The following is a 23,535-nucleotide window of genomic DNA, read 5'->3' as shown; positions in this document are numbered from 1 at the left end:
TACAAATTTAAAAGTTATAATTAAGACAAATATACAATTTTATTATTAAATGTGAAGTGAAGTGATATTTAACAATAATTAATATGATATTTCTATTATTAATCCAATAATTTAAGTTACATTTTTTTGATTTCAATTTCATAACTAAAAATACAATATGAATATAATACACACATGGATTTCTAATCTTTAAGAATAAGAAGGTTTTAAAATATTTTCAAAATTTCATCATTTTCTTTTAATTTTTTTAATCTAATTTGATTTTAAATTTGAATAAAACTTCTAATTTGATATGAATTACTTTAACTTTTTCATTAAATTTTTATCAATTTTTAAAAGAACTTCATTCTTATTGCATTTTTTTTTTCACCAATTTTGATGGAAAAAATAATAATTTTCAACGTTTCGTCTTTTTAAATTTTTATCAAATTATAATTTGATAAAGAAAAAATATTAAGGGTTAAAGATTCTCTTAATTAGAATTATAGTGAAATAACATATTGAAATAGTCAAAGTTTGAGTATGTGGTTGGTTGAAATGTATAATTTAATTAATTCTCTTCTTATATTTGTATAAAAATTGACATTTATGACTACATTATTATAAGTTAGATTATGGAAAAAAATTTGAGGTGTCAAACATTTTCCATTTGTAAATATCCTACATATTAAAAAAAAATGTGTAGCTTTTGGATATGTGTTTATCAGTTTTGTTTTATGGACATAAACAGTTGATGTTTCAATTTAAAAAATTAAAAAGTAAAAAAAAAAAATATAGATTGGATTTTTTAGAAATAAAAGAAGCCATCTAACTCTTCTATATACTATTTACACTACAAAAATTTCAGTTTTTTGCGACGGCAAAATGCTTTGGCTAATACTCCTAATGCCGTTTCAAAAAACTTGTAGCGACAGCAAATGACTTTTAGCGACGGCAAAGCGGGGGTCACAACAAAGGGCTTTTCTAAAACGTTTTGTCTTTTTTTTTTTGCGATGACAAATGTTGCCTTTTGCGATGGCATTTTACTATCGCCTATAATATGTAAAAAAAATTGAGATCTTTTGCAACAGCAATATTGTGCCATCGCTAAAAGTTTTATTTGAGAAGACAAAAAAATGCTGTCGCGAAATGTTTTTTTTTGTTGCGACGACATTGCCTATGTCGCCAAAAAAGAAAAATTATTTCAGTTCTAATTTTGCAATGGTGTGGTGCTGTCGCAAAAAAAAAAAAAAAAACTATTAAAAATATTAAAATTACTTGTATTAAATAAAAAAAATTAAAAAAAGAAACTAATAATTGCATAATAATATAAAAATTTATGTATAGAAATAACAATTTTTCCATAATAAAAATCAGTGTGTTTGATTTTAGTTTTCTGAAAACTAAGTTTTTTGTTTTTTGTAAATTTTTTGTTTTTAGTGAATATTTTTAAAATTTTAAATAATTTTTTTACTTTTTTAGATGCACCTTACTTAGATGTATCTAAAATAGTAAAATATTTGTGAGAAAATATTTTAAAAAATTAATAAATATACAAAAATACGAAAATGTACTGAATTTTTGTTTTTTTTTTTTTTTTTGTATTTTTTGGTATTTAGTGTATTTTTTAAAGAATTTTTTCACAAATATTATAATTTTAAGTGTATTTATGTTAGGTGGGTCTAAAAATTAAAAAAAATGCTTAAAATATTAAAAAATTCATTGAAAATATTAAAATACGAAAAATAAAAGAGTAGAATTTTCTGAAAACTAAAACCAAACAAACTATTGCATTCATAACTACATATCAACAAAATTACCCCACTACATAATGTTCCAGAATACATATATAATGTTTAAATGCATAATGTTGTTCACAATTCAAAGTAACAAAAACAAAAGTTTTTCCCATCATTCGTCGTCGTGGGTAACAAAAACAAAATTAGTCGCATTCTTCACGGGCATGCATTCCACAAGAAGCAAACTCCTACTTGAGAAATATCTTAAAACAAAAAATAAAAATAATTAATGACAACATAATTATGTGTTAATAAGGTAATTACAAAAAAACATAAAAATTTAACTATTATACAATTACAAAAATAATTAAGTAAATAATTTTGCCTAGACCGAAATCCGACTCTAACTCTCAAATCGGAAACCCGGTTCAAGTCCCGTCTTCTCTATAGCGATCCTGGTTTTTCCTCTCTTTATTTATTGTATTCCGGACTCGGTTCTGTGGATGTGTTGTTGTCTCATTCTCATTTCCATCCTTTACTCTTTGTATTTGAGTCTTGGGTTGTGTTGGGTAGGTTTGAAACAGGTTGGTTGTGCTCTGAAACCAAAAGTTGATGCCCAGAATTTGGCCTTCACGCTCAAGCGGGCCTGTAGACACCCTATTTTTGACCATCCTCAAGACTTGGACGTCATCGTTTGAACACTCGATGATCATCCCTGTTCGTGTTCGTCTTGAGTTCTCGGAGGTTTCGGCTACGCGCTTTGCCTCAAGACCTCTCGACTTGTTTGTTTTGTGTTTGGTTTACATCAAATACTTATTGTTTTGCTTCTGAGGGTGGGAAATAGCTTGTAGGCCATCCACATACCTCACCGGCCATGGCTTGAGGCCACCGGCCTTGTTTCCTTGCCACCGGCCATTGGTGATGGCCGGTCGGCACTATTGATGGTCGGTTGGCATTGTGTTTGGTCGGCCGGCCACTGTTTTTGATCAATCGGCCACTTTTCCTGGCCGAGACCTTTTCTTGAGGGAGCTTGACCCTTTTGAACCCCCTTTTTTTAGCTTCTTGAGGAAGCTTGAACCTTTTTAGCTTCTCCAAGAAGCTTGACCCTTTTTAAGCTTCTCCAAGAAGCTTGATCCTGTTTTTTAGCTTATTGAAGAAGCTTGAACCTCTTGCCCCCTTTGTCTAGCTTCTCCAAGAAGCTTGGCCCTTTTGCTCCAAGCTTCTAAGAGAAGCTTGGCTTTTTTGATCAAAGCTTCTAAGAGAAGCTTTGCCCCCTTAGTTTTTCTATAAAAAGAGGGCCTCTTCTCCCCTTTAGAGGGTTGGAAAAATCTGATATATAAGATATATATATCACTCTCTCTCTATATCTCCCTCTCTTTCTACATTTGGGTAGGTTAGAGGGTCCAAAAGGGTCTTGTTCTTGGCCTATTGCACACCACTTCATAGCCACACACCTCCATCATCACTTGGAGGTTCTTGGAGCTTGTTTTCAGAGGTTGAGGATTGCATTTTTGGGTCTAAAGGCTGTTGGTTCTTGCTGGTCTTCAAAGGTAACCCCTTTTCCCTCTTTATTCCCTGTTTTTGCACACCCTTTTAGCCTGTCTTGCTTGCTGATTTGGGCTTTGTGTATAACATAAAAAAGTTCTGTTTTTTTGTGTTTAAGATACTTCATTAAGGTCACTTTTGTGTTTGGGGTTGTTTACCCCTCTTAGGCCTTATTTGGCCCCATTTTGTGCTATTTTTGGTGAGCTTCGGGACCACCTTGTTTGGGCCTCCTCACCACTAAAATCTCGAGGGATTTCAGTGGTGAGGATGGTGGTTTAAGGTCCTATGAAGTAGAGGGCCATCCCCTCTCCTTATTGTCTTCAAAAAGTGCCATTTTAAGCCTCATGTGTGAGCACCATTTTTGAACTCATATTGGCCATGTCTTAAGTAGTATTTGTGCTTATTTTGCCATGATATAGCCTGTTTTAAGTAGGTTTAGACACACCATGCTTGCCTTGCATACTTGTCTTGTAATGCCATGAATTGCCTTAACATGTGCCTAGCATTTAGACCACTATGCTTACTTGTTTTGGCTTAGCTTTGTGAAGCTTTTATGCTTGTTTTAGCATGCTTAAGGTCTGTTTTTGGTTGCTTAGGCCATCCATGGCTTGCTTTGTATAGCTACCATGTAACCCCCCCTTGGCTTGCCTTGAGTTTTAAACCATTGTTGCATGCTTAGCTTGAAATGTTTACTTGGTTTTGCACCTTCTATAACATGATTTCAGAGCTTTCTATGCATGCCATGTATCCATGTTTATCCTCTTTTAAGTGCGCTTCGAAGTTGCTCTTTGGTACCTAAGTGTTGGACCTTGTGTGCATGTATGCTTGTATGTGTTTTGGCCCTCATTTCCATGACATTTGGCCGCTGTTTTGGACCTAGTAGAGAGCTGTCCAAATTAGTTTAAGACCATCCCTTTGGCATGTTGTTGCATGCTATACATGTTTGTATGTTTAGGTACTTAGCCTATTTACATGTTGGATGTTTAAGTGTCATCGCATTTGGCATGCTTCTTGTATTAAGTTGCTTTGCATATTTACATGTGTTATGCCTTTCATGTTATTGCATGTGTGTCATTAACATTGATGTTATATGCCTTGCATGCTTACTTGTTTAGTTCATGTGCCTATTGCACATGGTTTTGTTGTTTGCATGATCATGTTGCACACTTAGCTCACATGCCTAGGTTGCATTACATTGGCATGCATGCTTTGCCTCTTGAATTGAGTATGATAGAGGTTGAGGTCATTGTTTGTTTATGTGCATTTCATTCTACATTGAAAATGCATACTTGATCTCTTGGGCCATCACGAATTGAAATGCGCGATTGGTGGTCCGAGAATCGAACACCATATCCCTTTGAGTCATAAATATGATAAGGGATGTGGTGGTGCTTACATTTGCTTGAAATGCATTACCATGCCTCGTTTTGCCTTCTGCTGTTGTCAAAACAAGTTCTGCAGGAAGCTTTGGCCGGCCGGCCATCTATACTGCCGACCGGCCATCCATTGTTGGCCGATGGCTTTACAAATGGTCGATGACCATCCGGACATGGCCGGTGGTGTTCTGTCTTACCCGGTGATGTTCCATAGTGTCCATAGAATGCTCCCTGGGACTTGTGCAATTTTCAGAGGAGTAGAGCAGGGAAAACAGAGGCAAACTTGTGCATGACGTTGGATTTTCGAGCAAACCCGAGCACGCGCGCATTGGACCCTCTTCCCGAGGCCTTTACTGCTTTCTTAGCTTAGTTAATTTGCTTAATTAATTAGGTGGTCTGTAATAATTAATTAGCTTGTAGGTTAATTAATTTGTATTATTCTTTTGGTTCCTCCGAGCAAGGGCGAATTTGTAATAAGTGTGGGTGCGTGTGTGCATGTCTTCCAATCCCCACTTCTTTCTCCCTTTTACTTACCTGCTTTCGATGGTTAGTATTAGGACATATTTAATTTAGCATACCTTATGCTATGCATGCGTGCATCCATACATTTGTCTTGCATGCACTGGGCTCAGCGCACCATACTAACTGCATTGTATTTCAATTCCAAGTTGAATACGTGTTAGTTGTAGCATCATCATATGCCATCTATAGATTAGCCGAGCCTATTGTAGCTGCATCTTGCATGTGTTGCATTAGCCATCTTAACATGAACTAGGATCATGCATATGATTAATAACTAGTTTCTGTTTTGGCTTGGAGTACTCGGTGAGCATTTATATTTTAGCATCCTTGCATGCGTGTGAGTGTTGCCATAACAGCATGCTTACCATGAGGCTACTTGCTTATGTGATATAACTGCTTGAATGCCTGTGGGTGGAGGTTGAATTTCCTAAATTGGAATAATGCATTAAAACTGTGAAATTTAAGCCCACTAGATAGTGGCAAAACCATCTTTTCTAAAGCCCACTTGAGGGTGGCAAAACCTGCATTTTAGCCTACTTGCGTGTAGCAAACTATTCTAAAAAACAAGCCCGCAATGTTTTGTTCCAAATTAGGCGATTTGGTCTATACTTGTTTGTTGTGCGCATAACATAGTAATTCTAGGCTAATAATCGGAATAAGAACACATAACGCTTTCAAAACAAGATATCATGGTTAGTAGAGGCCGATCTTTGATCGGGCGAGAGGGGGTGCTCATAGCTGACCTTCCCTAATCGTACCCAAGTTCCCGAGCCGAGGCAACTTTGGTGATGACGGACACGTGGCCTTTGGCACCGAGTCAGGGTTTCCTAAATTCCCCCAAAATAAAATATTTAGGTGGCGACTCTGTATCTGGCAAAGTAGTCCATGTTTGGCACTTTTTTTCAAAAATCTGTTTCTCAAAATGATTTGCCAGATTTGGACTCTTTGGTTCAGATTAAGAACCGTGACAATTCGAGAGTCCGAACTGTAGTAGACCCACAAAACGAACAGAACGGGACTCGTCCTCTCGGGGCTTTCGGGGACGTCTACAGTTTCTGGCGACTCCGCTGGGGATTTAGAGAGCTTGACTCGAACTCATGATATCCTGTTTTGATTTCATTTATGTGTCTCTTTGCATTGCATGTGCATTGGTGCGCCTAGGACACCGTGTTTGCCATCTGCCATTCCTGAACGATTTGCCGGAGGCTTGAATTTGTCAAAGCATGCCATAAGGCTGACCGGTTGTGGGCTCTGACAGTATGGGAACACAAACCCCGATTTTACCGGGGCACCCTTTTAGACCATTCGACCTAGTGCATATCGAAATCCATAGTGACTATTCCAAATTAGAACAGGTTGCTTACCCGATGTTAGGTTGTTTGAAAACTGCTGCGTGCGTAGTGACACCCTAGCTCCTGACAAAATAGGACAGGGAAACCATACCCCAACATAGGAGTGTCTTGGCTCTCTTTTGTTTGCTATGTGCTTTTAGAGTGTATCTCTACAGGGAATGCGCATACCAGTTTGCAAGTCTGAGTAACAGGCCCGCGGGCATCACTATCAGTATTTGGGGAATCAGTTTTACCTGAGGGTATCAGTTTACAGGCAGTATCTTGGGCGGAATTCTGTAGGGGGGCACAGTCATTCAGCTTTGCTCATATGGGTTATGGTGAAATCAGGCTGAGATGCTCTATGTTTTCCCTTTTGCTAGGTAATCTTGGAACCATAGCTTCAGAAGGATCCGATATTCCCCGAGGTTCATCGGACTTGTGCTGATAGACTTTGTCAGGTCAGAGATTCAGTTCAAGGGCAATCAGTGTTCCTTTGCCAGAGGCAGGGTAAAAAGGCCAGTCAGGCACAGATCATCAGTTCAATAGTCTTCGGATCAGCAATCATTATCCATCTCACCTGTGTGCGGTTGGGTTGAGATATCTGCTTTTACCATAGAGACAGATATACCGATAGATCAGTTAGATCAAGGCAGTATGGCGGGAATGGAAGAGATGGTGCGCCAACTCCAGGGTAGTATGAAAGCCATACAGCAAGATGCTGTCCGTCAAGCAGAATTCGCTAAGCAACAGGCTGTGGTCATAGCCCAACGGGTAGAGACAATTACCAGGTTAGAGCAGCAAACTGGAGTATCTACTTCACACTAGGCTCCTCCCCCACCAAGAGTTCCAACACTCGGGGAGACAGCTAATGTCCAGGAAGATACGGACACTCCGACAGGGCCAGCTCTGCCCCCGGTTCTACCCCAGCTATCTAAAACACCCACCAACCTACCAGACCCCCCTTTGATGTCAAGACGGACCCCACAGCATTGAAAGTGAACAAGCTTGAGAAATTGTTCAAGAAGTCTCAGGGGGCCCACTTCATTCCTGATATTGAATATGGGTATACAAACTCGGCTGTGACGCTGCCGGACAGATTTAAGATGCCGCACATCGATCGCTTTGATGGATTGGGGGATCCCATGATACATTTACGGCTCTTTTCGGACATACTAAGGCCGATGGGCCTTACCAGATTACAGAAGCTATCATTGTTTGGCCGGACCCTGTCTGGGATAGCCGCAATCTGGTATGCAAAATTGGAGAACTCTGTGAAACAGAGTTGGGAAGAGATGGCTGAGGCCTTCAGTGATCAATACTCCTATAACGCACAGATTGAGGTCACAACTCGTGATCTTGAAGTCACCCGCCAAGAGCCAAAGGAGAGCTTCTCAGAATTTGTGGCCCGCTGGAGGGCCAAGGCCTCAATGATGACCATTAGGCCAACAGATAAGAATTAAATACGGATGGTTGTGCGCAACCTCCAGCCCAAACTAATGCAGAAAATGATCGTGCTCCCCTTCCTTACCTTTTCAGATTTGCACGAGATGGGAGTATAGATCGAGGACGCTATGAAGCAGGGCCTCATTGACCAGGAGAAGGAGCAGCCTAAGAGGGCGTTTTCCCGCAATTCAAGTGCGACCACCAGCAGTGATGCAGCTGCAAAATCTTCTGAAGTGGGCATGGTCACCACCACCACACCAAGAACAGCCACCCCCTTTGTTGGTGCATCCAATCCAAACACCCGAACTTCAGACTATCTCCCCTGAGGCAAGAGGGTTTTCGCCCCACTCTTTATGCCTTTATCTAAAGCTCTAAGGGTCCTACTCAGGAAAGGACATCTGAAACCATTAGAACAACGGCCTCCACCCGATCCTCTCCCTGCAAAGCATGACCCGACTAAGTACTGTGCTTTTCATCAACAAACCGGTCATGACACCGACAGTTGCGTCCGTCTCGGCCACGAGATACAAAATCTGATTGACAACAAGGTCATCCCCGCACCAGGTCCTACAAAGTCTATGGGCACTTGATCAGTGAACTTGTGGGGGATAATATGATGTGATCGAGGGATGAACCACCTGGTGGCGGCGCTCAGTTTACTCTGGATGTGGCGTATGGCACGCACTGTTTTGAGCATTTGCGAATGCTAGTTTTGTACTTTCTGACTTGGGTATTGGGTTAGTTTTGTCGTTTTGTATTGAGTCAGTCTTTTCATACTGAGTCAGTCGGGTCTGTCTTGTTGTGTCGAGTCAGTCCTGTTTTGTTAAAGTCGGGTGATTTCGGGGGTGTTACTTCGGACATCACTTGCTTGTTTTGTGCTTGTCTTTTTTGCTTTCTTTTGAGTCTATTTCTACCTTGGAGCCAGTTACGCCAACAGATCCGAATGGAAAAGCAGTGATTTTCATACTCTTGTGTTTGCTTCTGCGGTGTGCCAGTTGTGCCAGAAATTTTAAATGAGATGGCAGTATTTGACTAGAAGCTGTGTCTTTTCTGTGCCTTGAATTCATTGCATCGACCTAAGTTTTCTAGAAATTTTTTCGAAACATTGTGATAAAAATGAAGAGGAAGGAATTCCTCAGGTTTTGCAAAATTTGATCAACTGAGAGAAAGAGAGGCATTCTAAGCCCTTAATGATCAAGATCATGCTTGTTAATATGAGTACTGAGAAGGATCCTGACTTGATCCAGATTGGTTCTACATTGTCTTCAGCACGAGCGATTTGTCGCTTTCTTAAAAGATTTCAAAAACTGTTTTGCGCGATCTTGCGAAGACTTGTGTGGAATCACTCTTGAGATTGTGCAGCTTAGGATCGCTCTCAGCCTAGAGACTCGACCCCTCATTTTCAAACCTTGGACTAGAATTCAGAATGGTCAACGGTCAACCATCAAAGGAGGCCTGTGTGGCCATATTCAAAGCAGCCCTCGAACAAGAGGCAAGAAAGTCAGGCCAAGAAGATCAGATGTTATCAAAAGAAGCTTGCAAAGCTAGATCAGAAGCACTCTTGGAACTAGGGGCAAAGAATTTCAAATGTGCTTGAAGAGCCGAAGATGGATCATTCCATAAGTAGGTCGGCAAGAATGCCAAATCCCAAAAGGGAGGAAAAAAGATAGTTTCTGCTGAAGAACAACTGAGTTCCTATCCGCAACACTAGGGGCAAATTCAGCCCCCCATTGGATGGACTCCTGCATCGTCAGCGAACATCAGCCATTCTCTTGGATTCAGATGACTTCAGGATCTCAAAACCATTTGACATAGACAAAGCTACACTTTTACCCTTGAGAGGCTCGCTGGGCCGAAAAACCCGGAAGGGCGACCCAGGCAAAAGATAGAGCAAGAAAAAAGAAAAAAAAAAAAAAGAAAGAAGAAAAAGAAAAATGCAAAGAATACAACAAAGAAGAAAAAGAACAAAAAAAAAAAAAAGATGAAAAGAATTGAAAAGAAAAGAAGAAAAACATAACTCGCAAGGTTGAAAACCCAGAAAGGCGGCCTTGGCAAAAGTTAGAGCGCAAAAGGAGAGGTTAATACCCGAGTATACCTTAACCCGAACTGCGTAAGGCTTGATTCCCATCTTTGGGATACGTAGGCAACTTCGTTCTGAAGTTAAGCCACAAACACTTCCAAAGCGACTGTGTCCATATATTGGTTTTGACCATCTTCGTCTTCTCTGTATCCGAGAGCTCGGTTGTGATCATCACTAAAGAGGACTGTTTACAACATGCTGAGGCGTTATCCAGACAAGGGGCAACTTTCCGTTGCTATGAGTCGCCGTTCAAACCAGGGGCGACTTTCCGTTGCCCTGCAGTGCCATCCAAACAAGGGGCAATTTTCCATTGCCTCCGATCCGAGGTTGTGCATCTCGAGAGTAAGTTTCGTGCTCGTCGATCATTGATCGTTTGCAAAAACAGTTTTTGAGAATTTTTACTGAGGTTGACTATTTTCTCGAAAATTATTTCATCTTTTTCAAAACTGGACCATTTCTCGGACCCAAAAAGGGAAAATTTCCAGTGCTCATAGCCTGACTTGCATGATTTTCAAATAAAAAATCGAACAAGTATGTTAATCTAACTCTCATATCGGTCAAAATTGTTTTAGTAGAAAGCAAAAACAAAAAATGGTCAAAATGATGAAATAGGGGCACAGTTGAGTAAGGTGTTCTCTCTTTCTCCTGTTGTTAACATACTTGCCAGAAAGGGCACTCTACTTGCCAAGAAGGGCACAACTGAGGTTAATAACAAAAGGGCTGAAAGCTCTCTCATCCTCCAAGCAACGAGGTATCAAACCAAGTGCGAAGCATGAACCGGAACGGGACAAGATACTCCACTCCCTTATCTGGACAGATCTGATCACGTCCAAACTCCCCAGCAGAGCATCGTAAACCGATGTCAGCTGCAGATTTGCTATACACCCAATTGTAGCACAGCCCCTCTGTGGAAGAAACCCACTGTTGTGAACAAGAAGAAGAATCTGGCAGAATGCTAGGGGCAAGAGCCCATAACTTTCTGTTTATCCATCAACCACCCAGGAGAGAGATAAAAAATGAGAGATTGAAGAATAGAGAAATGTGCGCTGAGAGAAAAAGCGAGAAAAGGGTTTTGAGAGAAAAAAGAGCATGAGGGCCGAGTGATGTGAGAATCACAAATGAGGAAAGGGTGGGAAATAATACCCGGAGAAACTGGCTCCTCGTGCACTGAGAGGTCTCTCGTCTTTGTAACACGTCTGTGTGTCGTTTCTTTTGTTTTGTTTACCTCAACTTTTGAGTCTTCTTCGAGTGTTACTCGATGTGTTTAGGTCGTGTACCTTTTGTTGAGTCATAGTATGCTGTGTTCAGTTGTAGGCTCAATACCCGGTTGAGAACCCTTTTCTCATTTTCAAAAAATCGTTTTGTGCTCAGAGTGCTGCGCCATTCCGCACATTTCTGCAAAACAGGATTATTTCTTTCATAAACCGCAAGGTTCAACCCAGGTCATGTGAGAACAGTAAAACAAGGACCTATTTGAAGCTATATAGGTTCCAGACTATAAAGCAAAAGAAAAGAGGGAAAGCCGAAGCATCTGAGTGTGTTTCACCTTTAACAAATTCCGTGATTGTACTCCGGATGTACCTCTTCAGGCCTTGTTAGTGTTCCGAAGAATGAGTGTGCCTCTATTCCAAGCTTAAGCTTACTTCAAGTCAGAATGGCAATTAAAGCAGCAGCAGATGTTATCTCTCACCAACACAAACAGGGTGTACCCTTTTCAAGCGGAGTGTGTTACAAACCCCTCCGAGAGGTAAATCGGAGGTCGCGTTGGGATTTGGTCTCGTTAAGGCTTGTATTTCCTTATTCGGCATTTTGTTTCAAACGCTCTTTTGAAGTTGCACATTCATCGCATTGTTACGCACTCCATTCGTTGCATTGTTATGCACATCTATCTAGCATTGTTATGCATCGTTACACCTGCATTGTTATGCACATTATATTTGCACTGTCGTGCACCTTTTCACTTGCGTTGTCACGCACTTTCCACTTGTATTGTTATACACTCTCTCTTATTCGGAAATACCGGGATACGTCCCTATGTTTCTTCTCCTTGTTTTGAAACACTGGGATATGTCCCTATTTTTCTTCTCCTTTTTCGAAACACTGGGATACGTCTCTATGTTTCTCATTCCTTTCTGAAACACCGGGATACGTCCCTATGTTTCTCATTCCATCCGAAACACCGGGATACGTCCCTATGTTTCTCATTCCTTGCAGAACACCGGGATACGTCCCTACATTTCTCTCTTTTTCCGAAACACCAGGATACGTCCCTATGTTTCTCATTCCTTTCTAAAACACCGGGATACGTCCCTATGTTTCTCATTCCTTCTGAAACACCGGGATACGTCCCTATGTTTCTCATTCCTTGCGGAACACCCGGATACGTCCCTACATTTCTCTCTTTTTCCGAAACACCAGGATACGTCCCTATGTTTCTCATTCCTTTCTGAAACACCGGGATACGTCCCTATGTTTCTCATTCCTTCCAAAACACCGGGATACGTCCCTATGTTTCTCATTCCTTGCAGAACACCGGGATACGTCCCTACATTTCTCTCTTTTTTTCGAAACACCAGGATACGTCCCTATGTTTCTCATTCTTTTCCGAAACACCGGGATACGTCCCTATGTTTCTCGCTCATTTTCTGAAACATCGGGATACGTCCCTATGTTTCTTCTCCTTTTCGAAACACCGGGATACGTCCCTATGTTCCTCCTACTTTTCCGAAACATCGGGATACGTCCCTATGTTTTCTCTTCTCATTCCGAAACACTGGGATACGTCCCTATGTTTCTCCCCCTTCGGTTAAAAGCATTTGGAATACGTTCCAATGCTCACTCAATTCGAAACACCAGGATACGTCCCTATGTTTCTCTCTCTTTCCGAAACACTGGGATACGTCCCTATGTTTCTCCCTCTTTGGTTAAGAGCATTTGGAATACGTTCTAGTGCTTGAACCACTCTGGAACACTGGGATACGTCCCTATGTTTCTCTTTCTTTCCAAAACTCCGGGATACGTCCCTATGTTTCTCATTCCTTTCGAAACCCCGGGATACGTCCCTATGTGTCTCTTTCCTTCCGAAACTTCGGGATACGTCCCTATGTTTCTCCTTCTTTCCGAAACTTCAGAATACGTTCTAATTCTCACTCAATTCGAAACACCGGGATACGTCCCTATGTTTCTCTCACTTTTCGAAACAGCGGGATATGTCCTAATGTTTCTCCTTCTTTGGTTACGAGCATTTGGAATACGTTCCAATGCTTATACCTTATCGAAACACCGGGATACGTCCCTACGTTTCTCTCTCTTTCCGAAACACCGGGATACGTCCCTATGTTTCTTCCACCTTTCCGAAACACCGGGATACGTCCCTATGTTTCTTCCACTTTTTCGAAACACTGGGATACGTCCCTATGTTTCTTCCGCTCTTCCGAAACACAGGGATACGTCCCTATGTTTCTCCCTCTTTGGTTAAGAGCATTTGGAATACGTTCTAGTGCTTGAACCACTCTGGAACTCCGGGATACGTCCCTATGTTTCTCATTCCTTCCGAAACTCCGGGATACGTCCCTATGTTTCTCTTTCCTTCCGAAACTTCGGGATACGTCCCTATGTTTCTCCTTCCTTCCGAAACTTCGGGATACGTCCCTATGTTTTCTCTTCTCATTCCGAAACACTGGGATACGTCCTTATGTCTCTCCCTCTTTGGTTAAAAGCGTTCGGAATACGTTCCAATGCTCACACAATTCGAAACACCGGGATACGTCCCTATGTTTCTCACTCAATTCGGAACACTGGGATACGTCCCTATGTTTCTCTTTCCTTCCGAAACTTCGGGATACGTCCCTATGTTTCTCCTTCCTTCCGAAACTTCGGAATACGTTCCAATTCTCACTCAATTCGAAACACCGGGATACGTCCCTATGTTTCTCACTCAATTCGAAACACCGGGATACGTCCCTATGTTTCTCTCTCTTTTCGAAACAGCGGGATATGTCCTAATGTTTCTTCTTCTTTGGTTACGAGCATTTGGAATACGTTCCAATGCTTATACCTTATCGAAACACCGGGATACGTCCCTACGTTTCTCTCTCTTTCCGAACCACCGGGATACGTCCCTATGTTTCTTCCACTTTTCCGAAACACCGGGATACGTCCCTATGTTTCTTCCACCTTTCTGAAACACCGGGATACGTCCTTATGTTTCTTCCACTTTTTGAAAACACTGGGATACGTCCCTATGTTTCTTCCGCTCTTCCGAAACACAGGGATGCGTCCCTATGTTCCTCCCTCTTTGGTTAAGAGCATTTGGAATACGTTCCAATGCTTATACCTTTCCAAAACACCGGGATACTCCCCTATGTTTCTTTGCATGATCATAAGTTATGCTCGGCTTTGTGCATTGTCTTGCATTTTGCCCCTGCCCTCGGGCGCATACCTTTATTTGTAGCTTGTATGCCTTTGTCTGAGTCTTCGGCCTTGTCAGAAATGGGTCATCTCTGGGCGTTGACAATCACTCCCGTCATTGTTATGACTTTCGAGTTCTGTCAAAGAGGGGCAACTGTAGACACCCCACTTTTGACCGTCCTCAAGACTTGGACGTCATCGTTTGAACACTCGATGATCATCCTTGCTCGTGTTCGTCTTGAGTTCTCGGAGGTTTCGGCTACGCGCCTTGCCTCAAGACCTCTCGACTTGTTTGTTTTGTGTTTGGTTTTACATCAAACACTTATTGTTTTGCTTCTGAGGGTGGGAAATAGCTTGTAGGCCATCTCCACACCTCACCGGCCATGGCTTGAGGCCACCGGCCTTGTTTCCTTGCCACCGGCCATTGGTGATGGTCGGTCGGCACTATTGATGGTCGGTTGACATTGTGTTTGGTCGGCCGGCCACTGTTTTTGATCAATCGGCCACTTTTCCTGGTCGAGACCTTTTCTTAAGGGAGCTTGACCCTTTTGAACCCCCTTTTTTAGCTTCTTGAGGAAGCTTGAACCTTTTTAGCTTCTCCAAGAAGCTTGACCCTTTTTTAGCTTCTCCAAGAAGCTTGATCCTTTTTTTTAGCTTCTTGAAGAAGCTTGAACCTCTTGCCCCCTTTGTCTAGCTTCTCCAAGAAGCTTGGCCCTTTTGCTCCAAGCTTCTAAGAGAAGCTTGGCCTTTTTGATCAAAGCTTCTAAGAGAAGCTTTGCCCCTTTGGTTTCTCTATAAAAAGAGGGCCTCGTCTCCCCTTTAGAGGGTTAGAAAAATCTGATATATAAGATATATATATCATTTTCTCTCTATATCTCCCTCTCTTTCTACATTTGGGTGGGTTAGAGGGTCCAAAAGGGTCTTGTTCTTGGCCTATTGCACACCACTTCATAGCCACACACCTCCATCATCACTTGGAGGTCTTGGAGCTTGTTTTCAAAGGTTGAGGGTTGCATTTTTGGGTCTAAAGGCTGCTGGTTCTTGCTGGTCTTCAAAGGTAACCCCTTTTCCCTCTTTATTCCCCATTTTCGCACACCCTTTTATCCTGTCTTGCTTGCTGATTTGGGATTTTTGTATAACATAAAAAAGTTCTTTTTTTTTTTGTGTTTAAGATACTTCATTAAGGTCACTTTTGTGTTTGGGGTTGTTTACCCCCTCTTAGGCCTTGTTTGGCCCCATTTTGTGCTATTTTTGGTGAGCTTCGGGACCACCTTGTTTGGGCCTCCTCACCACTGAAATCTTGATGGATTTAAGTGGTGAGGATGGTGGTTTAAGGTCCTAAGAAGGAGAGGGCCATCCCCTCTCCTTGTTGTCTTCAAAAAGTGCCATTTTAAGCCTCATGTGTGAGCACCATTTTTGAACTCATGTTGGCCATGTATTAAGTAGTATTTGTGCTTATTTTGCCATGATATAGCCTGTTTTAAGTTGGTTTAGACACACCATGCTTGCCTTGCATACTTGTCTTGTAATGCCATGAATTGCCCTAACATGTGCCTAGCATTTAGACCACTATGCTTACTTGTTTTGGCCTAGCTTTGTGAAGCTTTTATGCTTGTTTTAGCATGCTTAGGGTCTGTTTTTGGTTTCTTAGGCCATCCATGGCTTGCTTTGTATAGCTACCATGTAACCCCCTCTTGGCTTGTCTTGAGTTTTAAACCATTGTTGCATGCTTAGCTTGAAATGTTTACTTGGTTTTGCACCTTCTATAACATGATTTCAGAGCTTTCTATGCATGCCATGTATCCATGTTTATCCTCTTTTAAGTGCGCTTCGAAGTTGCTCTTTGGTACCTAAGTGTTGGACCTTGTGTGCATGTATGCTTGTATGTGTTTTGGCCCTCATTTCCATGACATTTGGCCGCTGTTTTGGACCTAGTAGAGAGCTGTCCAAATTAGTTTAAGACCATCCCTTTGGCATGTTGTTGCATGCTATACATGTTTGTATGTTTAGGTACTTAGCCTATATACATGTTGGATGTTTAAGTGTCATCGCATTTGGCATGCTTCTTGTATTAAGTTGCTTTGCATATTTACATGTGTTATGCCTTTCATGTTATTGCATGTGTGTCATTAACATTGATGTTATATGCCTTGCATGCTTACTTGTTTAGTTCATGTGCCTATTGCACATGGTTTTGTTGTTTGCATGATCATGTTGCACACTTAGCTCACATGCCTAGGTTGCATTACATTGGCATGCATGCTTTGCCTCTTGAATTGAGTATGATAGAGGTTGAGGTCATTGTTTGTTTATGTGCATTTCATTCTACATTGAAAATGCATACTTGATCTCTTGGGCCATCACGTATTGAAATGCGCGATTGGTGGTTTGAGAATCGAGCACCATATCCCTTTGAGTCATAAATATGATAAGGGATGTGGTGGTGCATACATTTGCTTGAAATGCATTACCATCCCTTGTTTTGCCTTCTGCTGCTGTCAAAACAAGTTCTGCAGGAAGCTTTGGCCGGCCGGCCATCTATACTGCCGACCGGCCATCCATTGTTGGCCGATGGCTTTACAAATGGTCGATGACCATCCGGACATGGCCGGTGGTGTTCTGTCTTAGCCGGTGATGTTCCATAGTGTCCATAGAATGCTCCCTGGGACTTGTGCAATTTTCAGAGGAGTAGAGCAGGGAAAACAGAGTCAAACTTGTGCATGGCGTTAGATTTCCGAGCAAACCCGAGCACGCGCGCATTGGACCCTCTTCCCGAGGCCTTTACTGCTTTCTTAGCTTAGTTAATTTGCTTAATTAATTAGGTGGTCTGTAATAATTAATTAGCTTGTAGGTTAATTAATTTGTATTATTCTTTTGGTCCCTCCGAGCAAGGGCGAATTTGTAATAAGTGTGGGTGCGTGTGTGCATGTCTTCCAATCCCCACTTCTTTCTCCCTTTTACTTACCTGCTTTCGATGGTTAGTATTAGGACATATTTAATTTAGCATACCTTATGCTATGCATGCGTGCATCCATACATTTGTCTTGCATGCACTGGGCTCAGCGCACCATACTAACTGCATTGTATTTCAATTCCAAGTTGAATACGTGTTAGTTGTAGCATCATCATATGTCATCCATAGATTAGCCGAGCCTATTGTAGCTGCATCTTGCATGTGTTGCATTAGCCATCTTAACATGAACTAGGATCATGCATATGATTACTAACTAGTTTCTGTTTTGGCTTGGAGTACTCGGTGACTATTTATGTTTTAGCATCCTTGCATGCGTGTGAGTGTTGCCATAACAGCATGCTTACCATGAGGCTACTTGCTTATGTGATATAACTGCTTGAATGCTTGTGGGTGGAGGTTGAATTACCTAAATTGGAATAATGCATTAAAACTGTGAGTTTTAAGCCCACTAGATAGTGGCAAAACCATCTTTTCTAAAGCCCACTTGAGGGTGGCAAAACCTGCATTTTAGCCTGCTTGCGTGTAGCAAACTATTCTAAAAAACAAGCCCGTAATGTTTTGTTCCAAATTAGGCGATTTGGTCTATACGTGTTTGTTGTGCGCATAACATAGTAATTCTAGGCTAATAATCGGAATAAGAACACATAACGCTTTCAAAACAAGATATCACGGTTAGTAGAGGCCGATCTTTGATTGGGCGAGAGGGGGTGCTCATAGTTGACCTTCCCCAATTGTACCCAAGTTCCCGAGCCGAGGCAACTTTGGTGATGACGGACACGTGGCCTTTGGCACCGAGTCAGGGTTTCCTAAATTCCCCCAAAATAAAATATTTAGGTGGCGACTCTGTATCTGGCAAAACAGTCCATGTTTGGCACTTCTTTTCAAAAATCTGTTTCTCAAAACGATTTGACAGATTTGGACTCTTTGGTTCAGATTAAGAACCGTGACAATTCGAGAGTTCGAACTGTAGTAGACCCACAAAACGAACAGAACGGGACTCGTCCTCCGGGGGCGTTCAGGGACATCTACAGGGCCGTTTGTTGTTGCTTCTCCACTTGAGCGGGAGTTTTGATGCTCGAGCGTGACCCTTTGATTTTGTTCCTCCGCTCGAGTGGAGAGTTTGACGCTCGAGCGGGGACCATCGTCTGCAAAACTTCTGTGAGTGTGCATCCGACCCTCGAGTAGGCGTTTTGACGCTCGAGCGTGAGTCTGTGTCTGATGCTCGTGCGGGGGTTTCCATGCTTGAGCGGAGAGGCTTTTGTATCACTTCGGGATTTCACTTTTTGGATCATTTTTCAACATCCTTTCTCTCTCTTACTTTTCGAAAACCACTATTTGAGAGCACCTCACTCTAAAACCTTAACTTCTCTCTAGGATTTGATCTAGTTAGAGTGATCTCCTACCCTTAAGCCTTTACAAAAAGTGTAGAGCTTGGTGTGGGCTTCCTATCAATCCGAAAATTTCTTGATTTGGAGCACTTCGAGATTTCTTCATCATCTCCTTTAGGTTTCATCTCTTGAGATAGGGATAACTACTAATTTATATGATCTTTGACATAAATTTTTAGTCATTTCGATTTAATGTTGAAGTTGGGTGATTTTGGGTGTTAGGGTTTCTAAATGTACAAAGAGGGGTTTGGTTATTTTGACTCATAATGTGTATCTTGGGTCTTAATATGATGATGTTGTTGTTGTTGTTGAGGATATTTGGGACCTTTTGGTCATTGTAGAGAAAAAGGGGGAGAAAGCCCTAATTTTTGCTATGAATTAATTTATATAAATAATTTGGGAATGTTATGGAATTATGAAATTGAGTTGGGAATAATGAAATTGGCTCATTATGAGGTAGAATGGTGGAGTTGGATTCATTAATCACTCACCTTTGAAATTGTTGATATTTTACCTGTTGGTGCATTTATTATCTGCTTAGAAATAATTGCTTTGGGCTATCGGTGGAGGATAGTCTTGATTGTTGTAGACACTGCATGATGATTATGTGAATTAAAACTAATCAAGTTGAGTATTTGAATACATGGGTGCCGAATCCCGCGGATGAAATTTCCGTAAAATGGCCATTCAAAAATAATTACACATGGGTGCCGGATCCCGCGGATGCAATTTTCGTAAAATGGCAATTCAAAAATATCTATACATGGGTGCCGGATCCCGCGGATGAAATTTTCGTAAAATGGCAATCCAGAAACATCTATACATGGGTGCCGAGTCTCACGGATGAAATTTCCGTGAAATGGCCATGAGAAAATAATTACACATGGGTGCCGAATCTTGTGGACGCAATGTCCATGAAATGGTTGTTTGAAGTATTGTTGGCTCGAGATATAATCTCGCTTAAGTTGTTTGGCCAGGTTCTGAGCCGTGTTTATAAGTTGAGTTTTGTTAAGTGAAGGATTATGGAACTGGGTTGTACTGTATGTTGGTTTATATGAGTTAAACATTTATCAAGTGCTAATGTTTTAGTTATTGCTCATATTATGTCCTTTTTGTAACCAAGTGTTGACTTGGAAAGTTGTACGCCTATAGGGCATTTACTTTTATTGTCAACATGTAATAACTTTTGTAAGAATACTCTGATGATTGTAATATGAAATCTCTTCTATTTATCATGAATGTATGTTATGATGGGTTTATTTTTTAGGGCGTTACATTCTCCCACAAGTCTCTTGTGCCAAGGCCGTCGTGTGTGCCAAGTTTCATGTTATTCCGACGTCGTTCGGTGATTTTGGGGCGTCAACATCTCGGATTCTAATTTTCTTAAGGAATTAGTTTGCCTAGACCGAAATTTGGCTCTAACTCTCAAACTGGGAACCCAATTCAAGTCTCGTCTTCTCCCATAAGTCTCTTGTGCCTAGGCGGTCGTGTGTGCCAAGTTCCATGCTAATCTGACGTCATTTGGTGATATGGGAACCTCAACACCTCGAATTCTAAACTTCTTAAGGAACTAGTTTGCCTAGACCCAAATCCTACTCTAACTCCCAAATCGAGAACCTAATTCAAGTCCCATCTTCTCCTATAAGTCTCTCATGCCTAGGCGGTCCTGTGTGCCACGTTTCGTGCTAATCCGATGCCGTTTGGTGATTTTGGGGCGTTAACATCTCGAATTTTAAATTTCCTAAAGAACTAGTTGGCCTAGACCGAAATTTGACTCTAACTCTCAAACTGGGAACCCGATTCGAGTCCTGTCTTCTCCCACAAGTCTCTCGTGCCTAGGTGGTTGTGTGTGACAAGTTTCATGCTAATCCGACGCCGTTTGGTGGTTTTGGGGCGTCAACACCTTAAATTCTAAGTTTCTTAGGCCCTGTTTGTTTTCAAAGGTAGAATAAAAGGGATTATTAGTGAGGGGACTGTTAGTGAGGGGACTACTAGTGAGGAGACTAAGAAAATTGTGTTTGTTTGATAACCAATGGACTAGTAATAGTTCATGTTTGTTTAGAGATAGGGATAAGATAAACCATGTGAAATTCCACAAATACCCTTTTTGCATTATTATCAAATTTAGACTTATACCAACTAAAGAATAAATAAATTTTTACTCAATGTTATTGTAACGCCCTCAAAATAATGCGTATAAATCCAACATTCAAGATATACATAACCAAGAGAATAAAACATATTTCCATTCATCAGAGTATTCTTACAAAAAGCAATACATGTTGACAATAAAAGTAAATGCCCTGTAGGCTTACAACTTTCCAAGTCAACACTTGGTTACAACAAAAGAAGAGTTCTAACTCTCTACACAAATAAGCCCTTGGCCTTAATTTACATGTATCACCAAAATAATAAAACAACCGAAAGAGTCTTCAACTCCCAAAACCATCCAAGCTAAGGCCTTGGTGGCGGCATAGCACCTGAACCTGAAAATGATGTCCCATATAGGGTGAGCCTAACGCCCAGTAGAGATATGCTAAATATAATATGAGCAATAACTAAAACATTGGCATTTGATAAATGTTTAACTTATATAAACAAACAAACATCTTTTTCTATTTCATTAACCAAACCAATTCATAGATATGGTTCCCTATTCAGCCAAACAGTTCATAATGAGCCTACAACTCATATCAACAATGCTTCGTTAAGATCAATTAACATGAGACCACAACTCATATAATTAACACTTCAACACTTCAAGTTCGAATGAGACTGCAACTTATATTATCAACACTTCAATACTTTAATTTATCTACGTTATACAAACGCAATTAGGATTTCGGGACTTTCACCCTGGACACTCTGGCCAATTTAGTTATCACTGGAGTCCATCCCCTATCTCCTCCGAAATCCGGTTTAGGAGTACATCCCCTATCTCCTCCTAAACCGTGGAGTATATCCCCTATCTCCTCCCAAACAATATACATATGTAATGTATTTCAACACTTATCATATACAATGATCAAGCCAAGCACATATTCAATGTGTTATTCCATCCGTCATATTCAATGACATATTCAATTGATTAGTTTTAAATCACCTAATCATCATGCAGTGTCTACAACAATCAAGACTGTCCTTCACCGATAGCCCAAAACAATTATTTCTAAACAGATAATAAATTATCAAACAGATAAATTATCTACAATATCAAAGGTGAGTGATTAATCAATCCAACTCCACCATTAAATCTCACAATTATCCAATTTCACTATTTCCAACTCAATTTCATATCTCCATAGCTTTCCCAAATTAATTCATCACAATAAATTAGGGCTTTTCTCCTATTTTTCTCAGCATTGACCCAAAAGTCCAAATATTATCAATAAACAACAATAACCTTATTTTAAGACCCAAAATGCCTATGTATTGGTCAAAAGGACAAAACCCCTCTTAATTCTTCTTCTTTTTTTCTTTTTTAATTATTAAAGAATCCAATTATCAAAAAAAATTTAGTCAATGTTATTTATTTATTTATTAATATTAATGAATCCAACTATCAATAAATTTGTAGTCAATGTTATTCTCTCTTCTTTTTTTTTTTAATTTTTTTATTCTTTTTTGTAAATATTAAATAATCCAACTATCAATAAACTTGTACTCAAACAACACCTTCCATACTGTGCTGAGTATGAAAGACAAAATCCTGTCTCCCTCCTGTTTCCCTGTAGCATAAGTTTAAATCTTACCACCACGCACACAAAAAAGCACACACATGCCTACCTATTTCAAAAAAAATATCAATATAATTTATTTAGAGAAAACTTAAATGGGCAAGACACGTAGTTAAAATGTCCACTAAACTGTATGCTTGAGTATAATTCCTAAAAAGGTTCTTTAACAACTCCTAGCCTAAAGTGGTAGGCACATGCAAACTCAATAAACATTTCTCCAAGAAGTTCAAAGTCCAATGCATATAATAGAAATTGTGGACATCGAATTGTTCCATGACAAGGACAAACCTCAAAGATTCAACAGATAATTGTGTATGATAACAACTTTGAAAGAGCGTCACCACCAGCAATGACATGAGATATATCAACATGAAGTGTAATATTCCCATACATAAAATGACAGGTCAATGACAATACAATTTTAGTTGTCCATTGTTAGATTGGGTCCTTTATCTGAAAGCTTCAACTCAAAGCTAAAGCCTTGAAAGATTTCTTGCCGAAATTGACCAAACAACCATTATATAAACAACCATTGTTAGATTCCAGTTAATACAACATATGTGACAAACAACCATTACATAAACATTCCCTGCTAAAATTGACCAAACGGTTGGGACCACCCCCAGCCCCACATGGGCCCGAATTCAAATTGATGACCTTTCTTTCTCTAATGGAGTCTCTGGAAGCAATTGAAAGCTCAAAATATCCAATGAGTCCAAACTTGCAGAATCCAAACTTCACTGTCCCAAGTTTAGCAGAGGATTTAGATGCTACACATGCTATTAATAAGCTAAGAAAGGTCAGACAACGCGCATCATTACGTTTTCTATTTTTAACAAATAGAAAATGTTATCTCTCATTTTGTGCACTATGTCTCGTTGCTGAAATTGCTTGAAGACCAGACTCTAACATTAAACAGGTTGACACTATACCAGGGTTTACATTTCCTGCTTATAATAATAAATAAAGGGGTTACAAGTTTGTGTATCTATTACTTTGGGTGATGAAAAA

Source organism: Camellia sinensis, chromosome 12, assembly GCF_055761805.1.
Source record: "Camellia sinensis isolate YWXY chromosome 12, ASM5576180v1, whole genome shotgun sequence".
Taxonomy (NCBI): Eukaryota; Viridiplantae; Streptophyta; class Magnoliopsida; order Ericales; family Theaceae; genus Camellia; species Camellia sinensis.
Note: the sequence above shows the minus strand (reverse complement) of the source record.